The following is a 25083-nucleotide window of genomic DNA, read 5'->3' on the forward strand; positions in this document are numbered from 1 at the left end:
TTATTTTTTAAACAGAGGTCTTCCCTACCTCTACACCTATTAATACTGTTCCTGTCAAAACAGATAAACATTTATTTGCTTTTATTCACAATACTGACTCACCACCCAAGAAAATAACCTCTGCATGATTGGATATATCCCACTGTTTGACTGTAACTAGGTGAAAGAAATACTGTCAACATTAATGCATCACATCTTGTTTCACACATTTCCACAAACATTGCCGCTGACAAGACAAATCCATAATCATATGTTTTCATGCAAGATGCCGCCATATCCCCTAAAATAATTATTTTCTGAGAAAACATGTTATGCTTGACTTTAATCAAGTGAAATTTTGGCCATGGTAAATTATTGATGATAAATTATTCCAGCTTGGTTCCTACCAGCAAGCCATATTCACAGTTGTTTGCTTTGGATGTCCAACTCACCATTGCAAGCTATCTGTATCTCTCTGTCAATGTATAGGCACACACACACACACACACACACACACACACACACACACACACACACACACACACACACACACACACACACACACAGATGAACACTGCTCCTGTCAAAACAGTTATCCCCAAAATAGTTATTTTCTAAATAAAAACACCTTTCATATTTCACTATGGTCAAATAAAAATGTAATGGCTAGAATAATGCGGTTGCAATTAGAAAAGCATACAAAACATACATTGTTGATATTGGTAGTGCAGTTTCTTAATATTGTCCACAGATCTGTCCTGTGTCCTGTGAGCAAGTTTTTACACCTGTATGAGAAAAAATATCCCTGAAGACTAAAGTTTCTGTTTCTTTTAATACTATATTATAAAATACTCAAAGATCAAGGACAGGCACTGCTATCAAGAGCATCTAAGTAACGTTATGTACCTTTCCTAGTAATAGACCATGCATTAAGTATTCCATAACCTATTACTATAAGAGAAAGAGGACAGTGAGATTGCAGGCTAATGGAAAGCATGATGTCTCAGTGGTAGCTCATGCACTGGTCCCTGCCCACCTTGATTAATAGCAGCGCCCTTTACCTTGGACTGCCCAATACTGATATTGACTACTTGCACCATTGGAGAATTCTGCAGCCAGACTACTTACTAACACTTTATGGTAACAGTCTATTATTACACTTGTGCTGCATTGCCTGCATTGACTTCTGGTCTGCACTGGTCTTGCCTTCAAAATCCTGTTGCTGGTTTATGTGTCCACACAAGACTTAGGTCATTCTTACCTAAAAGAGTCTACTGTTCTTTATTACCCACCTCAGATATTGCACTCAGTCTCTCAGGGGCTGTTTTCTCAGGCATAGTTGGAAACATCTGGAATCCCCTGTTTTGTATATCAGGCCTCAGACTTGTGGAACCCCCTTTGACTGTGGCTGAGAGTATGACCCATACTGTCTTTCTTCAGCAAGTCCTTTAAGGCTTATTTTTTTAAATGACATTTAGTAGTGGTCTCCTTTTTTAAATGTATTCATTCATTTTTTTCCCTATCCATTGGATGAATTTTATATTTACTTCATTTTTCATTCCCATTTTAGCAGCAAGTTTAATGACTCTTTTACCTTTTGCTTGTTTGCTGACATCATTTTACTATAATTTAATTATTTTTCTTATTTATTTATGCTTCATTATCTTTACTTTGTTATGATACTTTAAGAAATGCACCTTAATAAATATGAAGCTGAATATGAATTTCACACCTGTAGTTATTTCAGTTGATTATTAATTAGTTTCTTTAGAATAATAATTTCACTGGTAGTTTAATTGCAGTTACAAAATAGTGTCTTATTTTGAATTATAGTTCTCATGACTTTTAATTGTGAATAAAATTGAAAACGTGTATTATCTTGACACCTGTCATTCTGGTCTTGTCACTTCATGCAGAGATAATTTGGTACTTGTAATGAAAAGGTTAAAACTAATCCACACAAAATACTTTCTTTTTGTCTTTAGTTAGTCAGGAACTATACACTCATCTGTTCAAGTGCACCTGACACTCACGGTTTATCAGTTTATCTCAGCACACACAATTCAGTTTATTTCATTTTCCAAGAACCTCGAATGATTTAGCAGTGAGGTTCAATATGTACTTTGTTTACAAGGCCAAAAGTAGACCTTACGCAGAAATGCAAATCCTCCCTGAGATTTATTGTCAAACTGCATACATTTTGCACATCATTCTTAAGAATCCTTCAAAAGGAAAAGCTAAACAAGTCAGAGGCACCTTAGACCTATATAGAAATTTCATTATTGCTAGTGATGTGCAGATGGTTTATATGAATAAAGTAAGACTTAAAAGCTGTGGGTGTAGGAATAAATGTATGAGGTAAAATATCTAACCTGACATGGTGAGGACATAAAGGAAACAATGTACAGCACTTCTGTGACTGTTTTTAAATTAATATTTATCTATATATATTTGAATTTACTGAATAATGTCAAAACACTGCAATGCCAACATGTAAACGTTGATAAAATATAATGCAAAAAACAAGCAGCAGTAGATCATGCATGCTCTGAAACAAAACCTTGAAAATGCAAATAAAAAAATATATATATTTTTTTTTTTTACAGGGGACAAGCCCCCCATGCTGCCCACACTATGTACTAATTATTTCCCAAACCTGTTTATGTAATCTTGGATGTTGATCTGCTTTCCCGTTGATCAAATTAATTAGACAAGAAAGCGGATGACAGAGCAGTCAACTGATATAGCCAAACACATATACATATATATATATATATATATATATATATATATGTGTGTGTGTGTGTGTGTGTGTGTATGTGTATACACACACACACACATATATATATATATATATATATATATATATATATATATATATACACATGCATGTGTGGTGTGTCTATTTTTGTATAAAAATTTCATTTTGAGTAACTGTAGCTGATTTACTGATAACATGAACACAATGTAATTACCATCAATACAACACATAATTTGTGTTTGTTAGAATATGTACAAAAACTAAGAATCATAAATTATTTAGTTATTTATAAATGTGTGTGTGTGAGTGTGTGTGTGTGTGTGTGTGTGTGTGTGTGTGTGTGTGTGTGTGTGTGTGTGTGTGTTATATATATATATATATATATATATATATATATATATATATATATATATAAATTTTATTAGTTATTTGCATTGATTAACTAGGCTTGAAAACTAATGCTTGTGGACTTTCTTTAGACTCAACTCAGAACTACAAAATCATGAAACACATAATAGGATAGTAACAGAATGTAGGTTATATATCAGAAGAGAAAATAAAACAAAATATCTGGTAATGTATTGCTATCAACGATGCTTGAAGTATGGTATATGCAATACAGAGAATGCAATAAAGATGTAATAGTATCCTAGCTAGCAGATGTAATATTCTATATTATTATGAGTACTCGTGTAAAAAAAAAGATCCATTCATCCATTTACAAACCCTTCTTCCCATTTTTGCACATGTGGTTGGAGTGTCACTTCAACAGTGGCAGTCATCTAGAGCGAAGCTTTACACCGGTGGTTGGCTAGCTCTGCCACAGCAGTTCATCCACAACGCACACTTGTATGTACACTTTGTGGTATTTACATCTTTGTCCTGTACCTGTGTGGGTTTTTACAACCCCCCAAGAATATGCTGGGCATTTACAACAACTGCTCATACAGGTAATGGAATAAGTCAGAGGTGATAGATCAACAAAGCTTGTGTATTCAGACAATGTGTCACTATGGGCAGATTATGAACAGAAACTTGGTCAATTTAGTGTGTCCAGTCCACCTAATGTATATCTTTGGAATCTGGGAGGAAACCAGAGCACCCAGCGGAAACTACTCAAACAAAGGGAGGGCATACAGACTCTGTACAGAAGACACCCTATCCAAGAATCAAACCGGGGAGCCTCTTGCTGTGAGGTGACAATGCTATCCTCTGCACCACTGTGCAAGATAATGCATTTAAATTTTAGTCATGAGAAAATTCCTCCAATATGCAAAAGCCTTCAATTTTTGTATCCCCCATTTTTACTGTAATTACTCTCACAAAATAAGATCCCTGCAAATACTTAATTTTATATAAATTAATAATATTAAGGAGAAACACTATAGGTAATGTTTTTTATTTTATTTTACTCAAATTAACTTGTAGATAATCTGATGTAGGAGCATTTTTGTCAAGCAAAAGAGCAGAAACAATATCACTGAATGGCATAAAACTCAAATAATGTTTCTTGTGTTAAAAAGCATATTCTTCATAAATCTTTCAGAGTGGATAAATGATCTTCTTCAGAGTTTTTTATTTATTTATTTATTTTTTTTTTTGCTGTGTTCACCATATTTCTCATTTCCTATGATTAAAGCATAGTAGTATGATCTTTGCCTCAGATACAACTTTAATTCTACAGAAGTTATGACATAAAACCATAATGGTTAAAGTATTCGACTCACAGGCACAAGGTGTAGGGTTCTATCCTGGCTTCTTATCACTGTGTGGTATTTACATCTTTGTCCTGTGCCTGTGTGGGTTTTTACAACCCCCCAAGAATATGCCGGGCATTTACAACAACTGCTCATACAGGTAATGGAATAAGTCAGAGGCGATAGATCAACAAAGCTTGTGTATTCAGACAATGTGTCACTATGGGCAGATTATGAACAGAAACTTCTTCAGATAATAGGGAACTAGGATGTAAAGCTGAAAGCACACGGAATGAAACTGAATATATACAAAACAGTGGGCATGGTATTAAATGGAGGAAACCAGTTTAAAATGTTGTTAGAAATTAAAATAGCAGTGCAGGTTAACAGCTTCAAGTAAATGGAAGACATGGTTGAGGAGAAGCAAATTCTGGATGAGGAGGTCAATCCTAGATTCAGAGATACTGCAGCCAAGGGGAACATAGTGCTAGGCTTGTGTGTAAAGGATGATGACCAATGAAAGTATGGCAGAGAAACCTGGACAGTGAGGGCAGAACTGCTGACAAAGTTGAGGTGATGGGAATGAAGTGTCTGATTTGGACAACACACTGAGGCACAAATGAAGAGACAAGGACATCAAAACAAAAGTCAAAAGTAGCCCAAGTTGCAGAGAAGGTCAGGAAGAACATTCAGTCACGTGCTGGAAAATCAGAGGATGATGTGATGAAAAAAAAGGTTTGAGAGGAATAGGAAGATGCAAGAGAAGCAGGAGCGGCCTTAGGTCAACTAATACCCTAGGTAAAAGGGTTCCTCGGTACCCCCCCAGCACCATCTGGTACCCTCATTCTAGTCTACCTACACCAAATAAATGCTGGAAAAGCACCCCTGCTACAGTGGAACCCTAGGCGGCTGCCTAGTTGACCTATGCCTAAGGCCAGCTATGAAGAGAAGATGAGGGTATCCAACCAGGAGACTGATGGATTGTGTGAGAGAAGACCTGTGAAACTCAGGATTGACCATCATTCCAACCAGGAGACTAATGGATTGTGTGAGAGAAGACCTGTGAAACTCAGGCATGACCATCATTCCAACCAGGAGACTGATGGATTTTGTGAGAGAAGACCTGTGAAACTCAGGCATGACCATCATTCCAACCAGGAGACTGATGGATTTTGTGAGAGAAGACCTGTGAAACTCAGGCATGACCATCATTCCAACCAGGAGACTGATGGATTGTGTGAGAGAAGACCTGTGAAACTCAGGCATGACCATCATTCCAACCAGGAGACTGATGGATTGTGTGAGAGAAGACCTGTGAAACTCAGGCATGACCATCATTCCAACCAGGAGACTGATGATTGTGTGAGAGAAGACCTGTGAAACTCAGGCATGGCAGTCATAGAAGGCAGAAGAGTGGCAATGAACTGAGAGAGGTAGTAGCAGTTAACACAACACACCAAACCAATGTAGAAATAGAAAAAGTAGAATTAATTATGGTGAAGAATCCTTGACGTATGGTCTTCATAATGTTAGCTTCGTTTGAGAGCATTCTTTATTATTTAAACCTGTAAAGACTCCTTATTAATTTAATGGGGTCCAGTATAGGAACACCTTTTGCTTTGAAAAATAAGGAAGGGCTTCTCCTTCTGGCTGTCTCTTATGATTTTTAAAGACCAGTGATGTTTTTTAGTATGCAAAGAGTGACATTTTTGTGTTCATCGATTTTTAGTTGCTACTATGGATACATTAAAACACGATGTTTAAGGAGTAGAAATAATGCCAGTATTATGAATAAAAGTGTGCTGAAGATTCTTGTTGTCAGGTGAGAAGATCTCTGTAGTACATTTAGTCAAACCCTTCATCTTTGAAAAGTTCATACATTCATAAATTCATAGCTTAATATTAATCTGTTAAGACAGTTTGTCATTTATAGTCTAGGCACAAAATTCCATTTCATCAGTACACATCAACATGAATAAATTATACCTAATTTCAACCATTTTCAGTGAAGGCTTGAGGGGCCAGACCCGGGATGTTTTTACAGTTATCTATCCATTCATCAAGGCTGTACTTAAAAAGCATCAGGGAGCAACTATGTTTTTGTCTAATGAAAGTCTATGCCATAAAAGAGGAATTCCCTCTCGGACAGTATCTATCTTGCCAGCAGGCCCAATTTATGTTACAGTTGAAATCCAGTCATCTTCAGCAGGCATTTATGGTTTTATTTGTTTTGCAGATGTGCAGGAGATTACATAGGACTGGATATTTCAAGGATCTGTAGAGTAGACAGAGGTGCTCCCCTCTCAGGGAAAAGAGAGAGAAAGCTTTAAGGAAGTCAACAAAGCATAAGAATGGCACGCTATAGGTTGTCTTAGTAAGGAAATGATGTGTTCCCTCTAGCTGAGTCATATGCCTAGCCAGTACACATAGAGCATCATATTTTATTATGGGTCTGAAGAGGGAGGAGTAGAAATGGATGAAGATGTACTCGTGGTGATCTTTTTTTTTCTGTTAATAAACATCTTTATTGAATTATCATATATGACATAGGCAATCTTACATTTATATAAATGAAAAACAAACAACATTGACACAATTTTAGTTGCAAACATTTAGTTGCAAACATTACACATCACATCACAGAGACAAATGAACAGCTGAAACAACTGTAGTTGCAAACATTATACATCAATTATAATCTATCCAGTCATTGTCAGTTAAGCATTATATGGCTCATTCAAATCCTGCCTTTTAAACCTCGTTCCTTCTGTGCATATATTGTTCCCACAATTCCCATTTCTTCCCTATGCAGTTTGCTCCACCCCTTTGCTAAAGATCATGATTCCAGTTATTTTATCTATGTTACTATATTCACTGCTTCTAGTAAAGTTAGTGTAGACTTTGATTTCCATTTTCTAGTAATTACTTTTTTTTGGCAGCCACCATAATTAGACTCAGCAAGGCTTTTTCTATGTGTACACAATTCCAATTCTGTATCATAGATGAAATATCATAGCTCAAAAAAATCATCTGCCCAGTCAATCTGATAAGCTCACCCAGCATTTCCAATGAAGAGGTTTGCAGGGAATCCCTAAAGTCTGCCAGCTCACTACACTCCCAAAAAACATGTTCCCAACTACCTCTTTCCTGCCCATCACACCTCCAACATTTGCTATCCACCTGAGGAAAATTCTTTGGAGTCTACTTGGGGTATAAAAATACCTATGTAAACACTTCCTGGCAAAGATCCTAAATCTTTTAGACTTCGTTGCATATTTGGGAGAGGTACATATATCCCCCCATTGTCTCTTTGTCAATTGCTTATCTAATCTCTTTTCCCAATAATTTCTAAGCTCGTCTGATTGATTCTTATAATTATCATGCAGTATTTTATATGCTGTACTAATTATTCCTTTTTAATGCCTCATGATCAGTTTGGCCTGATAAAATGATTTCCTAATGACAGGGAATACATGGTGATCAAATGATAGTTTATTGTCAATGAAAGTGTCCAGGTCCCTAATGACCGAGTCAGATTTCATAGGGGAGTCACCTATGTGGTAGGTGCATATATGTCCAGGTTTATAGAAGACACTAATAATGCCCTTAATTGTACTTAATTTTCACTTTCTGATATTATTATTCTTTAAAGGTTATTATATTTTCCTACAAATACAAAATATCCCAGTTTTTCTGATAAAACTATCATGTCTCATGAAGGAGTAATGTGGTGATTAACAGTTTATAACTTCTAATTGAGGGCTGACTCCGTTACTGTAATCTATTCTTCCTTCTACTTCTTGACCTATAGAGCTATACGAGCTAACAACTTCAGTTTAATGGGATCAGACAGGATGTATGTATGTATGTATGTATGTATATATATATATATATATATATATATATATATATATATATATATATATATATATATATATATAAAACATAACCATACTACCTGCTGGGGTGATAGTTATATAGTGATTTATTCATAACATCAAAGTTTTGAACCCTGCAGTTAGAACTAAGGGATCCAATGTATGGGTCCTGAGGTAATAAATCCTGAATAATTTCCACTCTGATGTGTTGTAAGTTTTATCCAATGCCAACAGTGTTTAATTTTTCACTTTCACCTGTTTTTATTTCATTACATTCTAGCACTAAGTATGTGCAGTTACATAGATCTTAGTACTCGGATGTCACAAAATACTCCACAGATGACCATTTACTATAGCGTGCGATGATCACTCACCTCATTAAGTAAGGAAAACAGTCAGGACTTCATTATATTGGTGTGTTAAAATGATTTCATTCATTTTTGTGCTGTTTTTGACAGGAAGTCCATGTGGAGTTCCACAGTGTGAGTATGTGATAGACTTTGGGGGTTATACAGTGATAGCTTTCTGGGTCAGTTGCATTTTCCAAGCCATAGGTTGACTATAAGTCAAAATGTGATATAATTATAAACTGTAAACACAGCCTAGTAACTTTGGCACTGTTCAATACACACAGCATCATCCAGTGTGTCAACCAGTGGCAGCCAAAAATCCAAACATGTAGTAAATGTCCAATGGCAATTTTTAATTCATAAAACAGTAAAAATGGTTAGCGCTTTCGTGGTCACAAACACCACTTCCTCAGACCTACACAAAAAAACAATGCATTGCCATTCCATTATATATTAAAGCTTTCTAACTCATAACCTATTAGTGCACTCAATCAATAAACCCAACTAGCTAACTAGCTTAACCCCTTACTCTCTATTGCATATTATAAACCATACCAAATTCATAATACATGAGAAAGTTGTCTTTAAAAATATATATACATATTACCACAATACTTTGTAATGTCAAAATGTCATTACACCAAGATACAATAAGTATAAAACATAAATACTTATATCACTTAAAAACAACTAAATGACATTGTTATAAAAATGCAGTAAACTGTCTACAGAGATTATTATTTGAACAGACTCCTGTTTCTGAGGATGGGGCGTATTGCGATATGATCGTTTAACCCATTACCCCGGTCTGCCCTCAGTCTAATTATCCAATGTGTTTCAGATGTTTCCGTTCTATTCCTGATATCACCACCCCTTTCATTACCATACACTTGTTCTATTACTGTAAACTTAAAATTATGACTATGATCTGTGTTTACTACATGTTTCGCCAGTGCATTGGTGGTGGTTCCCTTCCTTATATGCAGGAGATGCTCCCTGATCCTAAACCTGAGCTTCCTATTTGTCTTCCCTACATAAAATGAGAGGCATGCCATGCATCTGGCCAGATAAACAACATTCTTACTATTGCAATCCACTAACGTGTGGAATATGAATCTCTGTTGTGAATCTGGATGTATAAACGTGTTGTTATTCAATATATACGGGCACTGGCTGCATCCATTGCACAAATACGTCCCCTCTTTCCTTTCCTCTGTCTTTTCTGAAACCTTACCATCTATTGGATAGCATAACATCTGCCTCAACGTTCTCTTATTCTTAAATTGGAATCTTGGTCTATCTCCTACTATGCTTTTTATTTCTTCATCTTGAGTCAAAATGGGCCAAAACTTCTTCACTGTTTCCGTTATTAGGTCCATGTTACTACAGTAATGTACCGGTATCCGTAGTGTTTCTTTATAGGGGGCTTCTCATTTTCTTTCAGATTAGTAGCTGCCAATCAAAAGTAAGGTCTACCCCTACTCTTCCTTTGGCCTTTCACATGCTCTAATAACTGTTTGTCTATTTGTATAACCCCTTTCTATCAGACTCTTATCTAGACTGTCAAGTTCATCATTGAACTTTCTTTCATCTGTCGTCAGTCTTGAGGCTCTTAACGCCTGCTCTTTCACTATATTATCAAAAATATACCACGGGTGCATACTTTTCCTATGCAGAAGAGTGTTCCTGTAACATTCCTTTCTAAATACTGATGTCTGAAATTGCCCCTCTGTATCTCTGATAATTTTTACATCCAAAAAATCTGCTTCACTATTCAAGTAATGCATGTCAAATTTTAAGAAAGTTGTACTTATATTAACAGTGTGGTAAAATTGTTGTAGTGCGCTCTCATCACCCTTCCATAATAGGAAGAGATCATCCACAAATCTCCTATAAAATATCACTGATTTCCAGCTATCCTCTTTCCTAAACTGTTCTCTCTCCCATAGGGCCATTACCAGACTGGCGTAGCTATTGGCTCTAGATGTGCCCATAGCTACGCCCTCTTTTTACAGGTATATCTGATGGTCGAATAACATAACATTGTTTTTCAATACTACTTCCATCAATATACAGATTAAATCTACCTGAGTGTGTGAACAAGTTCCATCCTGTTTGAGATACCTGTGGTATATTTTTGATAATAGAGTGAAAGGGCAGGCGTTAAGAGCCTCAAGACTGACAACAGATGAAAGAAAGTTCAATGATGAACTTGACAGTCTAGATAAGAGTCTGATAGAAAGGGGTTACACAAATAGGAAAACAGTTATTAGAGCATGTGAAAGGCCAAAGGAAGAGTAGGGGTAGACCTTACTTTTGATTGGCAGCTACTAATCTGAAAGAAAATGAGAAGCCCCCTATAAAGAAACACTACGGATACCGGTACATTACTGTAGTAACATGGACCTAATAACGGAAACAGTGAAGAAGTTTTAGCCCATTTTGACTCAAGATGAAGAAATAAAAAGCATAGTAGGAGATAGACCAAGATTCCAATTTAAGAATAAGAGAACGTTGAGGCAGATATTATGCTATCCAATAGATGGTAAGGTTTCAGAAAAGACAGAGGAAAGGAAAGAGGGGACGTATTCGTGCAATGGATGCAGCCAGTGCCCGTATATATTGAATAACAACACCTTTATACATCCAGATTCACGACACAGATTCATATTCCACGCGTTAGCGGATTGCAATAGTAAGAATGTTGTTTATCTGGCCAGATGCATGGCATGCCTCTCATTTTATGTAGGGAAGACAAATAGGAAGCTCAGGTTTACGATCAGGGAGCATCTCCTGCATATAAGGAAGGGAACCACCAACAATGCACTGGCAAAACATGTAGTAAACACAGATCATAGTCATAATTTTAAGTTTACAGTAGTAGAACAAGTGTATGGTAATGAAATGGGTGGTGATATCAGGAATAGAATGGAAACATCTGAAACACGTTGGATAATTAGACTGAGGGCAGACCGGGGTAATGGGTTAAACGATCGTATGCCAATATATCCTATCCTCAGAAATAGGAGTCTGTTCAAATAATAATCTCTGTAGACAGTTTACTGCATTTTTATAACAATATAATTTAGTTGTTTTTAAATGATATAAGTATTTATGTTTTATGCTTATTGTATCTTGGTGTAATGACATTTTGACATTACAAAGTATTGTGGTAATATGTATATATATTTTTAAAGACAACTTTCTCATGGATTATGAATAATGAATGTGGTATGGTTTATAATATGCAACAGAGAGTAAGAGGTTAAACTAGTTAGCTAGTTGGGTTTATTGATTGAGTGCACTGATAGGTTATGAGTTAGAAACCTTTAATATATAATGGAATGGCAATGCATTGTTTTTTGTGGAGGTCTGAGGAAGTGGTGTTTGTGACCACAAAAGCGCTAACCGTTTTTACTGCTGTTTTATGAATTAAAAGTTGCCATTGGACATTTACTATGTGTTTGGATTTTTGGCTGCCACTGGTTGACACACTGGATGGTGCTGTGTGTATTGCTTTGTTCTTGGTTTCCAGTGTTTCATTAACACGAGCAATCACTTAGATATTGTGTAGTTCTATTTGGCACTGTTCAGTTTTCAGCATCAACAAATGCATGTTGGTACTGGTATGCAGGCATTACTGACACACGTGTATAGCTGTTTTATGTTACTGTCCTACTGTAGTGTACAGAGTGCAGTGATTACACTCTGAAATCCAGAAAAAGACAAATCAATTAACTACTACCTACTTCACTTGTTAAGATCAGGTATCATGCTAGGCAGTTAAATCTGCCAGTACTGACCAGCAATTGACAGCTTAAGAAAAAAAAGTAAATTTCTTTCTGCCTGTTATCTGTTCTGGTAATGTGACCCTAACTTTGTGTAACATCAGAAAGTGTGTTACTTCCTTTCAGACAGTGTTTGCTAAGTACTTTATGGCTTTGAAAACTGGCAAAACACTTAACAATTTTTTTTCTGTGACTAGTAGTATTCAGTGCACTACAAAACATTATGATTGGATCTCTGATCATAACACTTTATTATATATGTTCTCAACATGGATGCCAAGATTCCCATCTCAAGTTTCACTCTAAATGTGAATTTCATGGCATTCTTGTCTCAAATGCATTATCAGCAGCTTATGATTGGTAACCCACTCATAATCCTCTACAAATAAAGCATTAGCTGTTTGCAGCATACTGATACTGAAGAAGTCTCATTTTGTAGACGAAAGCGCTTATTTGTTGTTGGATTTAAAATAAAGAACTGAAGATTTATCTCACTGGCGATCTGGAACCTTCTTTTGCTTTATTTTTGCTGGTTTGGACTGACTTGTTTGGTATACTGATAATTAATTGTCATGGTTGTAATTTTGAGGTAGATTCTGGAAGTCAAAACATCTGGCAAATTGCCAAGAATAGTTAATTTTGAAATAGTCTATTAGACTGAACTTGGAATATGCTTCTAAATTAATTTTAACCATGTAAAATAACTTTGTCTATAATATGAAACAGTTACAATACAGGCTATATTGTAGTTATATTAGCAAATATAAAAAAAACTGCTGTTTAACTATGTTGTTTTAGTTCAAGAAGTCAAAAGATTTATTCTTACAGATGGGATTAGTTTGTCATTTTGATATATGCATTTAGATTCACGATGGAATACTACTGGTTTGATTTTATATCACAAATAAATAATTTCTTAATGCCACATGGTGATCCGGATTTAGTTACTGAAACAAAGATGTCCAGAAATAACATTTATAAATCTGGTGGTTTTTCATCAGTCATGCTTTAAATTGTCCATATTTTTGTTTTAGGTCCAGTGCTCCTGAACTATGTACTGAAAATGTTTATATCTGGATCAGTAAGGTGATTTTGTACAGCACATGTAAAATGTTCCTTTCCTCATGGAAAATAAGTTTGTATTGCTTTTTTAAAAATGACAGCTGCCATAGTGATGGTTAAAATTGCCTTATAGCCATTGTGTTACAGACTTAATTGCAAATTGCAGTAATACAGAGTCCTCATTCACCAGACTTAATATCAAATTATAAGTTTCTTAATTTGCAGAGCCTCTGCTATAGACCCCCATACAATCATTTTACAGTGAAGCATTAGAAGTAAAGTAATGAAACTCACTACTAACACATTCAGGAAAAATTAGAAGGAAGTATCTGCAATGTAAGCTTTAGGAGAAACATTGAAAAAATGCCAAATCATAAAAGTTGCATTTGCCAAATTAAATGAAGCTTCATATCTTTGACATTTTCAGTATCGTCACCTCATAACCTTCAGCATAACAGTTTAATGATTTTCCCTTGCGGATAACTGCCATAAAAAGAGAGATTCATGAAGCGCAGGCAATATCTTTGCAAAGTTTGAGCAAACTGTGCTTCTAGGGTAAACAAAATTATGTCATGGCGGGTTAGGTCTGAAATATAACAATCACATTAATAAAAATCTTTAAGGAAAACACTTTTGAATTTGAGGTTATTGAAAATTCTCATATTTATAATTATGGCTGTGTTCATTTAATTAAATCTTGCATTTTTCTTGAGTTTTATCCCAGCCCTTCAAAGGATAATTTTACTGATACTACTTTATGACTATCAAGAGGAAAATACAGACGATGATGTCAGAAACATGAACAAACTCTTCTTCTTCTTGAAATGAAAAATACATATATATTAGCCTGGATCTAAATTTGACAGCTGTCACTTAGAATAAATACAAAGAAATGGCTAGTCTGCAAGTTCTGATGAAAACAGAAAACTACCAAGGTTATGAAGCAGGAACTAGAAATTTAAATGCAATAGCACATGTCTTCGCACTATTGGTATTTTCTTTAGTAATTTTCAGTACATCTAAGTTATAATCCTGACACATGAAGGGTTCTGTTAGTTAAGTTAGTTGCTTACCTGGAAGGACATTTTACAGCGACAAAGAAATAAGTCTCAAGACACACACAGTGACTAAGAAAATAACTTTTCAGCCATCACTGAGCTATACCAAGACAGAATCATAGTTCAGGAAGTGAGGACCTACAGATGTTAAAGTGGTGGCTTTTGAAAAGGCTGTTCTAGAGATACTAATGAGGATAATGACATTCATAAACATGGTAATCCATGCATAGGCCTAGTCCACAGGAAAGGGGACTGAAACTCAGCATTCAAAAATCAAAGAAAGGAGATAATGTGCAGTATGATAATGGGGTCTATATTATAAACACGAAAGCTCAAAATAGCAAATAAAACTACAGCAACACATAAAGGTCAATGTAAAAAAAAAGAAGTTATGTACTCACTATAACGTTCCATCTGAGTAGTTGTACTTCATTTGTCTTCAACCTGTGGGAATACAGATCCATATCAGATCCAAGCCGGCAAAGATTCCTAGCATCAGCTCCAAGCTCCAGACTCCTCCCCTTACCCATAATACACCTCCCTTGCCTTCCATCCCCAGATCGAGTTTGCTGAACTTACACTTATAACCTGACTTGATAACATACTTGTGACCTATCCTTATGTAGGCTGAACATGCGCCAAAGGTCCGAGGGAGAGAGGGTGGGATGGTTGAAGATAAATGAAGTATAACTACTCAGATGGAACGTTACGGTGAGTACATAACTTTTTTATGTCAAGTAGTTTACTTCATTTGATCTTCAACCTGTGGGACAGAGTCCCCAGCTTCTAAACTTCTGGGTGGCCCTCATGGAAGGATATTCCTGAGCTCCACGGAGCCAAAGGATGTTCTCCTTCTAGATGTCAAATCCAATTTATAATGGGAGATAAACGTACGAGATGAGGACCAAGTAGCTTCCAAGCAAATGTCATCTAAAAACACCCTAGACCAGAAAGCTGCAAATGTAGCCATGGACCTGGTGGAATGAGCTTTAACCTGACCCATAGGAGACATGCCTTTGTCCTTGTAGACCTGCAGGATGCATGAAGAAATCCATCTCACTATCGTGACCTTGGAAATAGATTTGCCCAATAAGGGTCTATAGAACGAAACAAACAACTGATCAGAGTTACAAAAATTTTTGTCCTGTGTAAATAGAATCATAACTGTCTGTGAACATCCAACATGTATAGTTTGTATTCCATTTTGTTGGTAAAATTGGAAAAGAACACAGGCAAATTTATAGTCTGATTGATATTGACTGGGGATGCCACCTTAGGAAGAAAGGATGGATTGGTGCAAAGGGAAACTCTATCTTTATGAAAAATCATGTATGGGAATTTTATGGACAAGGCCTGCAATTCTGATACCCTCCTAGCAGAGGTAATAGCGACCAGAAAAGCTGTTTTCCATGATAGAAATTTTAGATCAACAGTAGCGGCAGGCTCGAAAGGCGGAGCGACCAGAGCTGGAAGAACCATAGTAAGATCCCACGAGGGGACAGGATCTTTGACCGGGGGGGGTGGCAAAAAAGTGCCCTTAATAAAGGCTTTACACAGTCTAGAAGATGCCAAGGATGCAGAATTCTTGTCCACATGAAAATGAGAAATGGCAGCCAATTGAACTTTGACAGTAGAAGAACTAGCTCCCTGCTGGAAAATATCAGCTAGGAAATCAAGAATAGCGGAAATAGGAGCCATGAAAGGATCTAAACTCCTCTGAAAGGCCCAAAAAGAAAAACATTTCTACTTGCTGTGATAAACCTTTCTGGTTGAAGACTTCTGAGCATCTACCAAAATAGACTTAACTGAGGAGGAAAGTCAGGGAGTCCTAGCAATCACAGGAACCGGAGCAGCCAAGCCGTGAGCTTCAGGCTGTCCACATTTGGATGAGGCATCCCCGATGTGTGTGAAATCAGATCCTGAAAGGGACCTAGGATCCAAGGTGGAGCCAGAAGGTGAGACCAAAGGAAGGGAAACCATACCTGGCGAGGCCAGAATGGGGCAATGAGGATCACCTTGCTCCCCAGTCGACAAGCTTTCTGCAGTAACCTCGGGATGAGAGGGAGGGTAAGCATACAGAAGACCGGGAGGCCAAGCATGAACTAGAGCATCTCTGGGGGACTCCCCCGGCAGGGGGGGTTCAGAGCGAAAAACTGCACTTCATGTTGGAAGGAGATGTGAAGAGATCAGCAGCAAGGTTGACCCCCATATGCTGAAGATCTGTCCCACTACTGATGGATTCAGAGACCACTCGTTAGGCATCAGAATGGTCCAATTTAGCCTGTCCGCTAAAATGTTGGACCATCCCAGAATGTGCATTGCGATAAGAAAGCGACCGGTGGAGATTGCCCATTCACACACTCTCATGGCCTCGCGACAAAGGGGGTAAGATCTGGTCCCTCCCTGTTTGTTGATGTACCAGGCTACCGACATGTTGTCTAATTGAATAGCAATCATCCCAAGAGGAAGAAAGGCATGAAGGGCCTGCAGTACTAGAAGGACTGCTGTCATCTGTAGGACATTGATATGCAAACTGGTCTCCATGGGGGACCACAGGCCTTGGACTGTCCTGCCCGATCAGTGCCCCCCCACCTGATTTGGGAGGTATCCATGGTCACTGTGGCTTGGGCCGGGACCGGAATGAAGGGTTGTCCTTCCAAAATGTCCGGAGAGCTCATCCACCATATGAGGGACTACTGACACACTTGACTTAGGTGGATAGGATAGGTTAGTGGTAAATCCAACAGGGAACACTGAGCCACCAAAGTCCATTGAAGAATCTGCATGTGTAGTCAGGCACATGGAAGGAGAGTTATGGTCGCCACCATCGAGCCTATTGCCCTCAATACAGATTCTGCTGTCAGGAGATGAGAATGGTAAATTAGGAAGACATGCATCTTGAGGTTTTGAACTCTCTCTCAGGTCAGGAAGACTTGGCCCTAGAGTGTGTCTATCCTGGCACCAATGTAGTCTATCACCTGTACAGGCTCTAGTAGAGATTTGGATGTGTTGATTGTGATACCCAAACTCAGGGCAAGTGTCAGAAAGTAGTCCCTAGTTTGGGAAAGTAGACACGTGGTGGGAGCAGTGAAGAGCCAATCATCCAGGAACAGATAGACCTGAATCCCCTGAAGCCTCAGGTGAGCCGCTACCACTGCCATCACTTTGGTTAACACCCTAGGGGCTGTAGTGAGCTGTAGGGGCTGTAGTGAGACCAGAGGGTAGGGCTCAAAATTAGTAATGATTGGCCCCTAGCCAGAAGCAGAGGAATCTCCTGTAAGCATCCTGAAGATCTAATGAGCACATGCAGTTACTCTGTTGCGGGTATGGCATGATGGACTATAGTGTGACCATCCAGAACTTTTCTTTGGCCACTGACTGGTTCAGGGTAGAGAGATCCAGAATGGGCCTTAAGTCCCCATTTTCTTTGGCACCAAAAAGAACCTGGAGTAGAAGTCCAATCCAGACTGATCTGGGGGAACGGTTTTGATGGCTCATTTTCCTAGCAGCTTGGAAATTTCCTGTGTTGCTGCCTCCCTTTGCATGGGGGGAGCATCCGAGAGGTGTTTGGGAGGGGTTGGAGAACCCAGGAAGGGGACAGAATATCCTCTGGATATGATTTGCAGCATGCAGAGGTCCGTTGTTATGGACTCCCAAGCCACTGGGTACAAGGACAATCATCCCCCTCAGGGTTGCTGCCCGTGTCTGTCCGAGAAAGGTTCTCAAGACCCAAAGTTTCATGGACCCCTTCGGCTTCTGGGCCAGCATCCATTCTGTCCCCCTCTGCCTCTAGGGGAAGAAGAGCCCTGAGTGTCCCGGGAATACTGAGACTTCCGGAACCACATCTTCTTTTGCCCTCTCTGGTTCCGGAAAAAGGATGTTTGAGGGATAGAGAAGCAGATCCCAATGTCAAACAGTGACTTCCCATCCTTCTCACTCTGGACTAGCATCTCCTTGATGGTCTTACCAAAGGAGACATCGTCGGGAGGTGTCCTTGGGGAGCCCTCCCCCTCATCTAAGTCTGTGTTCTCAGTTAGGGACTCAGGGGAGTCCAAGTGCCTCCTCTTACATGTATGCTTGCGAGGCACATCTCCCTTGGGGCTCTCCGGGGAGAGATTGCAAGCCATTTGTTCCTCTGGGGGAACCATCTGGGGCTTTTTGGGCATGGGCTGTCCCTCTGGTAAGACGACGGGGACTGGAGACAGAGCCGAGGAGGTCTGGGTGGAGCCAGAGGGGGCAATAAGGGGCTTCAATCCGATGTAGAGGACTCATTCTAAATGTCGAAGGAGAGTGGACCTACTGTGATGCCAGTAAGGAAGCCAATCTCCCTGGGTCCGATGCAAGAGTCGGAGCTGGACCCGAAGTGTCTGGTGCTTCGAGAGAGGAAACCTGGGCCAACAATGTCAGAGATGATGGTAAAGGTTCCACTCCCTCGGATCCAACCCCCAGGCTCTAGCTCTGAGAGCAGCTCGGATCCAAACTGGTCAGATCCGAGATGCTCCAGGCAGCTGCAGGCATCGAGGATGCGAGGACCATCGGTGCCAATGCCCCTACCAAGGCCAACCTTGGATCCAAGAACTCCAAAACCAAACGTCGGATCAGGGAAGGAGTAATAGGCTGAAAAAAGAGAAACAAGCTGCCCCCTCCTGAGGGAGGGGTGCTGTCAAGACCCCCATCTGGATCTGTGTACTGATAAAGTGCCGCATCATCTTATCCAGATCCATGTCTGAGAGAGACTGGGTGGACCGAGATGAGGCCACAGACTCTGACTGGTCTGGTTGGGGAGCTGAGGCCCAGGAGACTAGACATGCCTTCTCTGTTTCCAGGGAGAACCTCGGAGATCAGAGCCAAGGGGAGTCATGGATCCAAGTGGATTTACTGGGTGATGCGAGGTCCGGAGACCTCTTCCTATTGTCTTTTGTCCTCAACTCTCTCTTCTGCTCTCTACCCCTCCTCTGCTTCACTACCACAGGCTTAGAAGTGGGCGTTTGAGTCCCAGCCTGAGAGGGAGGGGAGGCCAGAGGCAGAGAAGCCGGAGAGGCAGCCATGACAGCCGCTGTGACTGAAGCCGAGGATGAGGAGGGAGGATCAGTGGCAGGAAGAAGCCCCTTAAGGGCCAACTTGGCCTTTCTGTCTTTCAAAGCCCGGGGGTTGAACCCTGCATGGATGGCACAGTCAGCATTAATGTGGGCCACACCTAAACACAGTACACACAGAGTGTGGCCATCCACTGGCGAGAGCTTATGGCTACACTTTGTGCAGCACTTAAAAATAAGCTTTTTGGCCATACTATGGAAAGAAAAGAAAAACTTTCCACTTAAACCTTTTGCCACTCACCACACACTAAACTGACTAGAAAGGGGGCACACAGACAAACTATACTATCTCACAACTACTACAAGCCTACATACAACACCAAAACGATTGGAGGGGAGAAACGGTACCTATGCTAATCTAAAATGGCTAATAAAACAAAAATTATTAAACTGTCAATCCAAGAAAAATACCCTGCTAACTGGAGCTCCAGAGACACGATGCTTTCACAAATCGCGGCAAACAAGATCTGGGGATGGAAGGCAAGGGAGATGTATTATGGGTAAGGGGAGGAGTCTGGAGCTCGGAGCTGATGCTAGTAATCGTTGCCGGCTTGGATCCGATATGGATCCGTATTCCCACAGGTTGAAGATCAGATGAAGTAAACTACTTCAGATGAGCAGAATATGTAATCGGTGAAAATGAAAATGCCGAATGTATTTGCTTGGCCAGCAGAGCGATCGTGGGGGTGAGGAAATATATCTTTTTCCCCAGTGTACTGTGGTCTTGGAGCTGGTGTATTTAAGTAGGGGGGTACAGGGGGGCTTGCCCCCCTGCAAAAGTGTGTTAATTTAATTTTATTTAGTTAGTTTGAGCTTACCTGGGTGGTGATGTTGGTTGACAAAATACGTTCGGTGTTTTCATTTTCATCGATTACATATTTCACTCTTTTTGTACATCGACCTTTATGTGTTGATGTAGATGTATTCAGTGTTTACAGCTTTCATGTTTATAATATAGACCCTGATAATGGCAGGTATCTGTGCACTGGACCAATCTGTTCTATGTAGCCACCCCACCCCACCCCTGTAACATCACTCTTATACTTCTCCACTCATGCCCACAACTCCGCCCAGAACCACACCCTTTAAAGAGATAATACAAACCTATTAAATAGCTACCACTGAAAGTAATCTCTACCACTATACTCTCAACATCATTGCTCACACCCAATACTAATGTCCCTGTTCCACAATTCTACTTTAACAGTAACACAGCTACTGCATTTAGTCTTATCATTTACCTTTACCATTACAGTTCCAGTGAAAACTCCCTCCCTCTCTCCTCTCCATCAAACTTCTCCCCTCTAAAAAGTTTGTCAGTACTAACCTACGTTCCACATATGCAACTTACCTCTCCATCTTCTGACTGCTGCACAGTGGTCACATATCCTTTAATGTACATAACACTTCTCACTGTAATCTTTCTACTACACCAAACAAGTAGGTAACAGCTCCCTACCAAAATAATCCATTCTGGTTCACCCAGCAATTAAAGATAACCTCCATTACTGACCCATCAGATCACTTAACCTCACCACACTTGCTCCTCACCTTCACTGCAAATGCCTCAAAACCTGCTTCGCCTACTAAACACACTCTTCACCTAATCATTCCTCCAGGTTAATAATATGTATATTCAGTCAGATGGTTAACAACCAAAACAGTCCTGTGATTCATTTTCAAACAGATACCACTTACATAAATTGTACTACTATACAGATGTTTTGAACCTAACTCAGGACCCCAACAGTGTTCCTTGCCCACCATGTTGAATGCAAGTAGCATAGTAAACAATTTAGAACAATTTCATGTGTTTGTATTCCATATTAATCATGACATTCTGGCCTTCTCCAAATCAAGGGTCAAACCAGACACTCCAAACCGTAGTAACACTCCCTGGTTATTCCTACCTATTCAGCTCATCAAGAACAATATAAAAATCAACACCCAAAAGTAAAGTCACTCAACTAATGACCATGACCCAAACTGACAAAGCATCATGGTCACCGTGAACAACATATACAACCTATCCATAGCAACAGCTTATCTCCCCCTTAAGCAGATATTGCATAATTCAAATCCTTAATCTCAGTCATTGTAGATAATTGCAGACCCTAAAAAGCATTATCATCTCAGAGGATTTTATTGTCCATCTTCAACTCAGGATGGGCAGAGACAAAAGCCTGCCTAACTAGCCTCAGCCTCATACAACCAATAAAAGACGATACCTGACCTAACCTAGCTTCAGGTTACTACTCCTTACCTGACCTACTCATCACAAATGAGACTTCTTCTCTTCATAAAATCTCCATCCCACCTCCCTGCATAACTGACCACTGCACAGTAACCTTTGCCTTCAAACCTCCCACTCAGAAATAGGCCTCACCCTCATAACTTTCTAAACAAGATCTCTACAGAACATCCAGAACCTACATTCTCAACTCTCACAAGACACCTGGCCAAGGATGATCTCCTTGACATAACCAATAACCTTACTACTTTCTTATTCACTTCCCAGGATAATTTCCCATAAGTCTTCAAACCCCATAAGCCTTAATCATAAATCTCTCATAACACAAACGAGGATCTTTTTGTCGCTTTTGCTTCTGGGCTGAGACTGAAAATGACCCAGATGGATCAGCATTCTACCCTGGTTAATAAATAAATAAATAAATAAATAAATAAATGTAGAGTATGTGCTCTGGTACCATTCTGTATAGATAAATGTAATAGGCAATCCAAAACAAGGTAACTATACACCATGCCTGTCAGTGGGCATGGAGCTACAGTGCAAAGAATGAGCTGGACTAAACAGCTTTTATACACTGTACAGACGGTAATGCAATGCTGAAATAGGGCTTGAAGTACAGATGATGATGATGCAGTCCACCCCACCCAGGCATCTCCTTGCAATATACCGACAGGAGTAGCTTCACTTTGTCCTACTTTTCTACATCCCACTGCATTAGTAAGCATCCCCAGTACCGGCAGCTCATCACTGAGGTCAGAGCAGTGACACTTATAGGCTCATGGCTTAATAGGTAAGTAGTAGACTAGCTGCCCTTGTGGGACATCTTAAGCCTAGACGGTTTCCCTTTTTGTGCTTGAATTAATCTATGCCATGTGGTTGGAGATTGGTCTTACCTCTCACATGGTCAATAATTATATATTACCCCTTATGAGAATAACTGTGATCATACCATAGATAACACGAGGAGACCCATGCATGGGATAAAGCATTTAGGAGCTACCTGTGTCCATTATTAGTACAGGGGTCAGGCCCGGGGTACATTTTCTGTTTACCATCCATAGATCAAAGTTGTGCTTGAATATGGACAGGAATAAGCTTTGTTTTATGTGGATGGGGAGCCTGCTCCAGAGCATTCTTACACATACTTGGGGGATTGCATGTAGCTTCAACTATCTAAGGGAGTTTATAAACTGTTCTGTCAGATAATGTGTGAGTGAGTTTAGAAACTACACTGTCATGTCCTGTGTAATGGATAAGGAGTTCTTTCATAATGCACAGCACTTCTAGGCACACATATATGTGGCCCTAGGTAGTGGGTTTGTATGTGCAGTAATTTACTGTTGTTAATGTTTGCTATCATTGTGTTAAAATTCACTTAAAGCTAGTAGAGTGCCTGCAGTCTTCCCTTTTATCAGGAATGCACACCTGTGCAGTTTGCCTCCCTAGTTACGTTGATGCATATACTCTGTACACTCCTGAGAGGTGCTTGTGTCCTCAGAAACTATCAACAGCAGTATATACCTGCAGGGTGGATGGTGCAGCATGTCTGTATGCATATCTCGGCAGGATATGTGTTTGCATGATGTGGGAGTTAGAATCCTTTTCTAAGCATTTCTAGATCATGGCACACAGGCTGCACTACTACATGCCAATTTGTAACCAATGATCTAGTTTGCATGGACTTCATGACCTGTATTGGCATGTGTAGTGTAGTAGAAATTTTCAGTATGCTGTAATTCTGACATGTTACCTCTGCTCTCCAGCTATTGGCTGCAGAAGTCATTTCATGCATTACATTCATGCTAATGTGAATCTGCTACAATCCACTTCAGGTACTCAGGCATACAATGTTTATGAAGCACAGTGCCATTTATTTGTGTGTTTATTTATTTGAATTTATTCGCCAGGGTCCAGAGTAGACTGTTGATTATTTCTAACTAATTGTGGCCTCATCCCAGGGAAGTTTAAGGTATATATTTATGGTATGCATACATTTGTTTGTTTGCCTCTTGTTAACTGAGAAAGTGGGCTAATTTACTGACCCTTTTATGGCATGGCCTAGGCCATAACAGCAATTTAATGCAGTGTATACATTAAGAATACAGGTTAAATGAACATAGTCATAAATTAAATCTAGTAGTTTAGGAGCAATTGCCGATAGTATAATCAATAAGATTACAGCGCAGTAAGTATATGAAGTTAAAATGTACAGTAGGTTTATCGCATCCTTAGCTTATTCAGTGAAGCACTTAAACTTAGCAGCGTGGAGCAGTGTGGTGGTCACAGCTTCAGAAACTCCTTCAGCACAACTACTGCTTTACTATCTGCTATGGACTCTATGTGTACTAATATCAATAAGGGACTAACCACAGCAGGAAGTTCTGTAGAAATGACCAGGGTATTCAAAATGGTCAACCTCAACTTACTCCTTATCAAAATGACAGTTATTAACTTTGGCAAAAATACTATTAAATGATTTGAAAGTTACAACTGTAATAAAAAAGTTTCAGATGCCGTCTAGCAATTTTTAAACCAGCCATGATCACTGGAACTCATTAAGTATAAGTTCTAGGGCCCTTCCCGTCTCACTATTCATTAATGACCTTCCTATACACATTCCTTCCTTAAACATCATACTTTACGCAGATGACATTCTACTATTCCAATGACATTCTTCTACTCCAATAACATTCGACTACTCCAATGACATTCTACTACTCCAAGCAAACAAATGCCCCTCCTTCACTGCCATTTCAGCTTCAAAAATCCTTCAACAACCTATGCCACTAGCCTCATTCTAACAAATTCCTGATTAACCACAGCGCAACTAATGTAATTTTCTTTTCTTCATCTCAAAAATCCCACATTCTACCTCCCGTTACTATCTCAGAGAATAGGAATAATGACAGTACCTTTGGCACTGTGCATAAGTACTTCAGCCTCACTCATAATCCATATTTACCTTCTCTTTTCTGACAAAATAATTAATAAAATTCAATCACAACTAAAACTCTGCTACAAAATATACCATCTTATCTCCCTGGCAGGTAGAAAAGCTCTGTCCAAAAATGTACTGCTTCCCAAACTGGAATATCTTTTACCATTTTGACATTTCATTCTGCCTGTAATACACATAGAATAGAGACTACAGAAAATAGGATTT

This window comes from Protopterus annectens, chromosome 12.part0, assembly GCF_019279795.1.
Source record: "Protopterus annectens isolate FY-2018-M chromosome 12.part0, PAN1.0, whole genome shotgun sequence".
Lineage (NCBI taxonomy): Eukaryota > Metazoa > Chordata > Ceratodontiformes > Protopteridae > Protopterus > Protopterus annectens.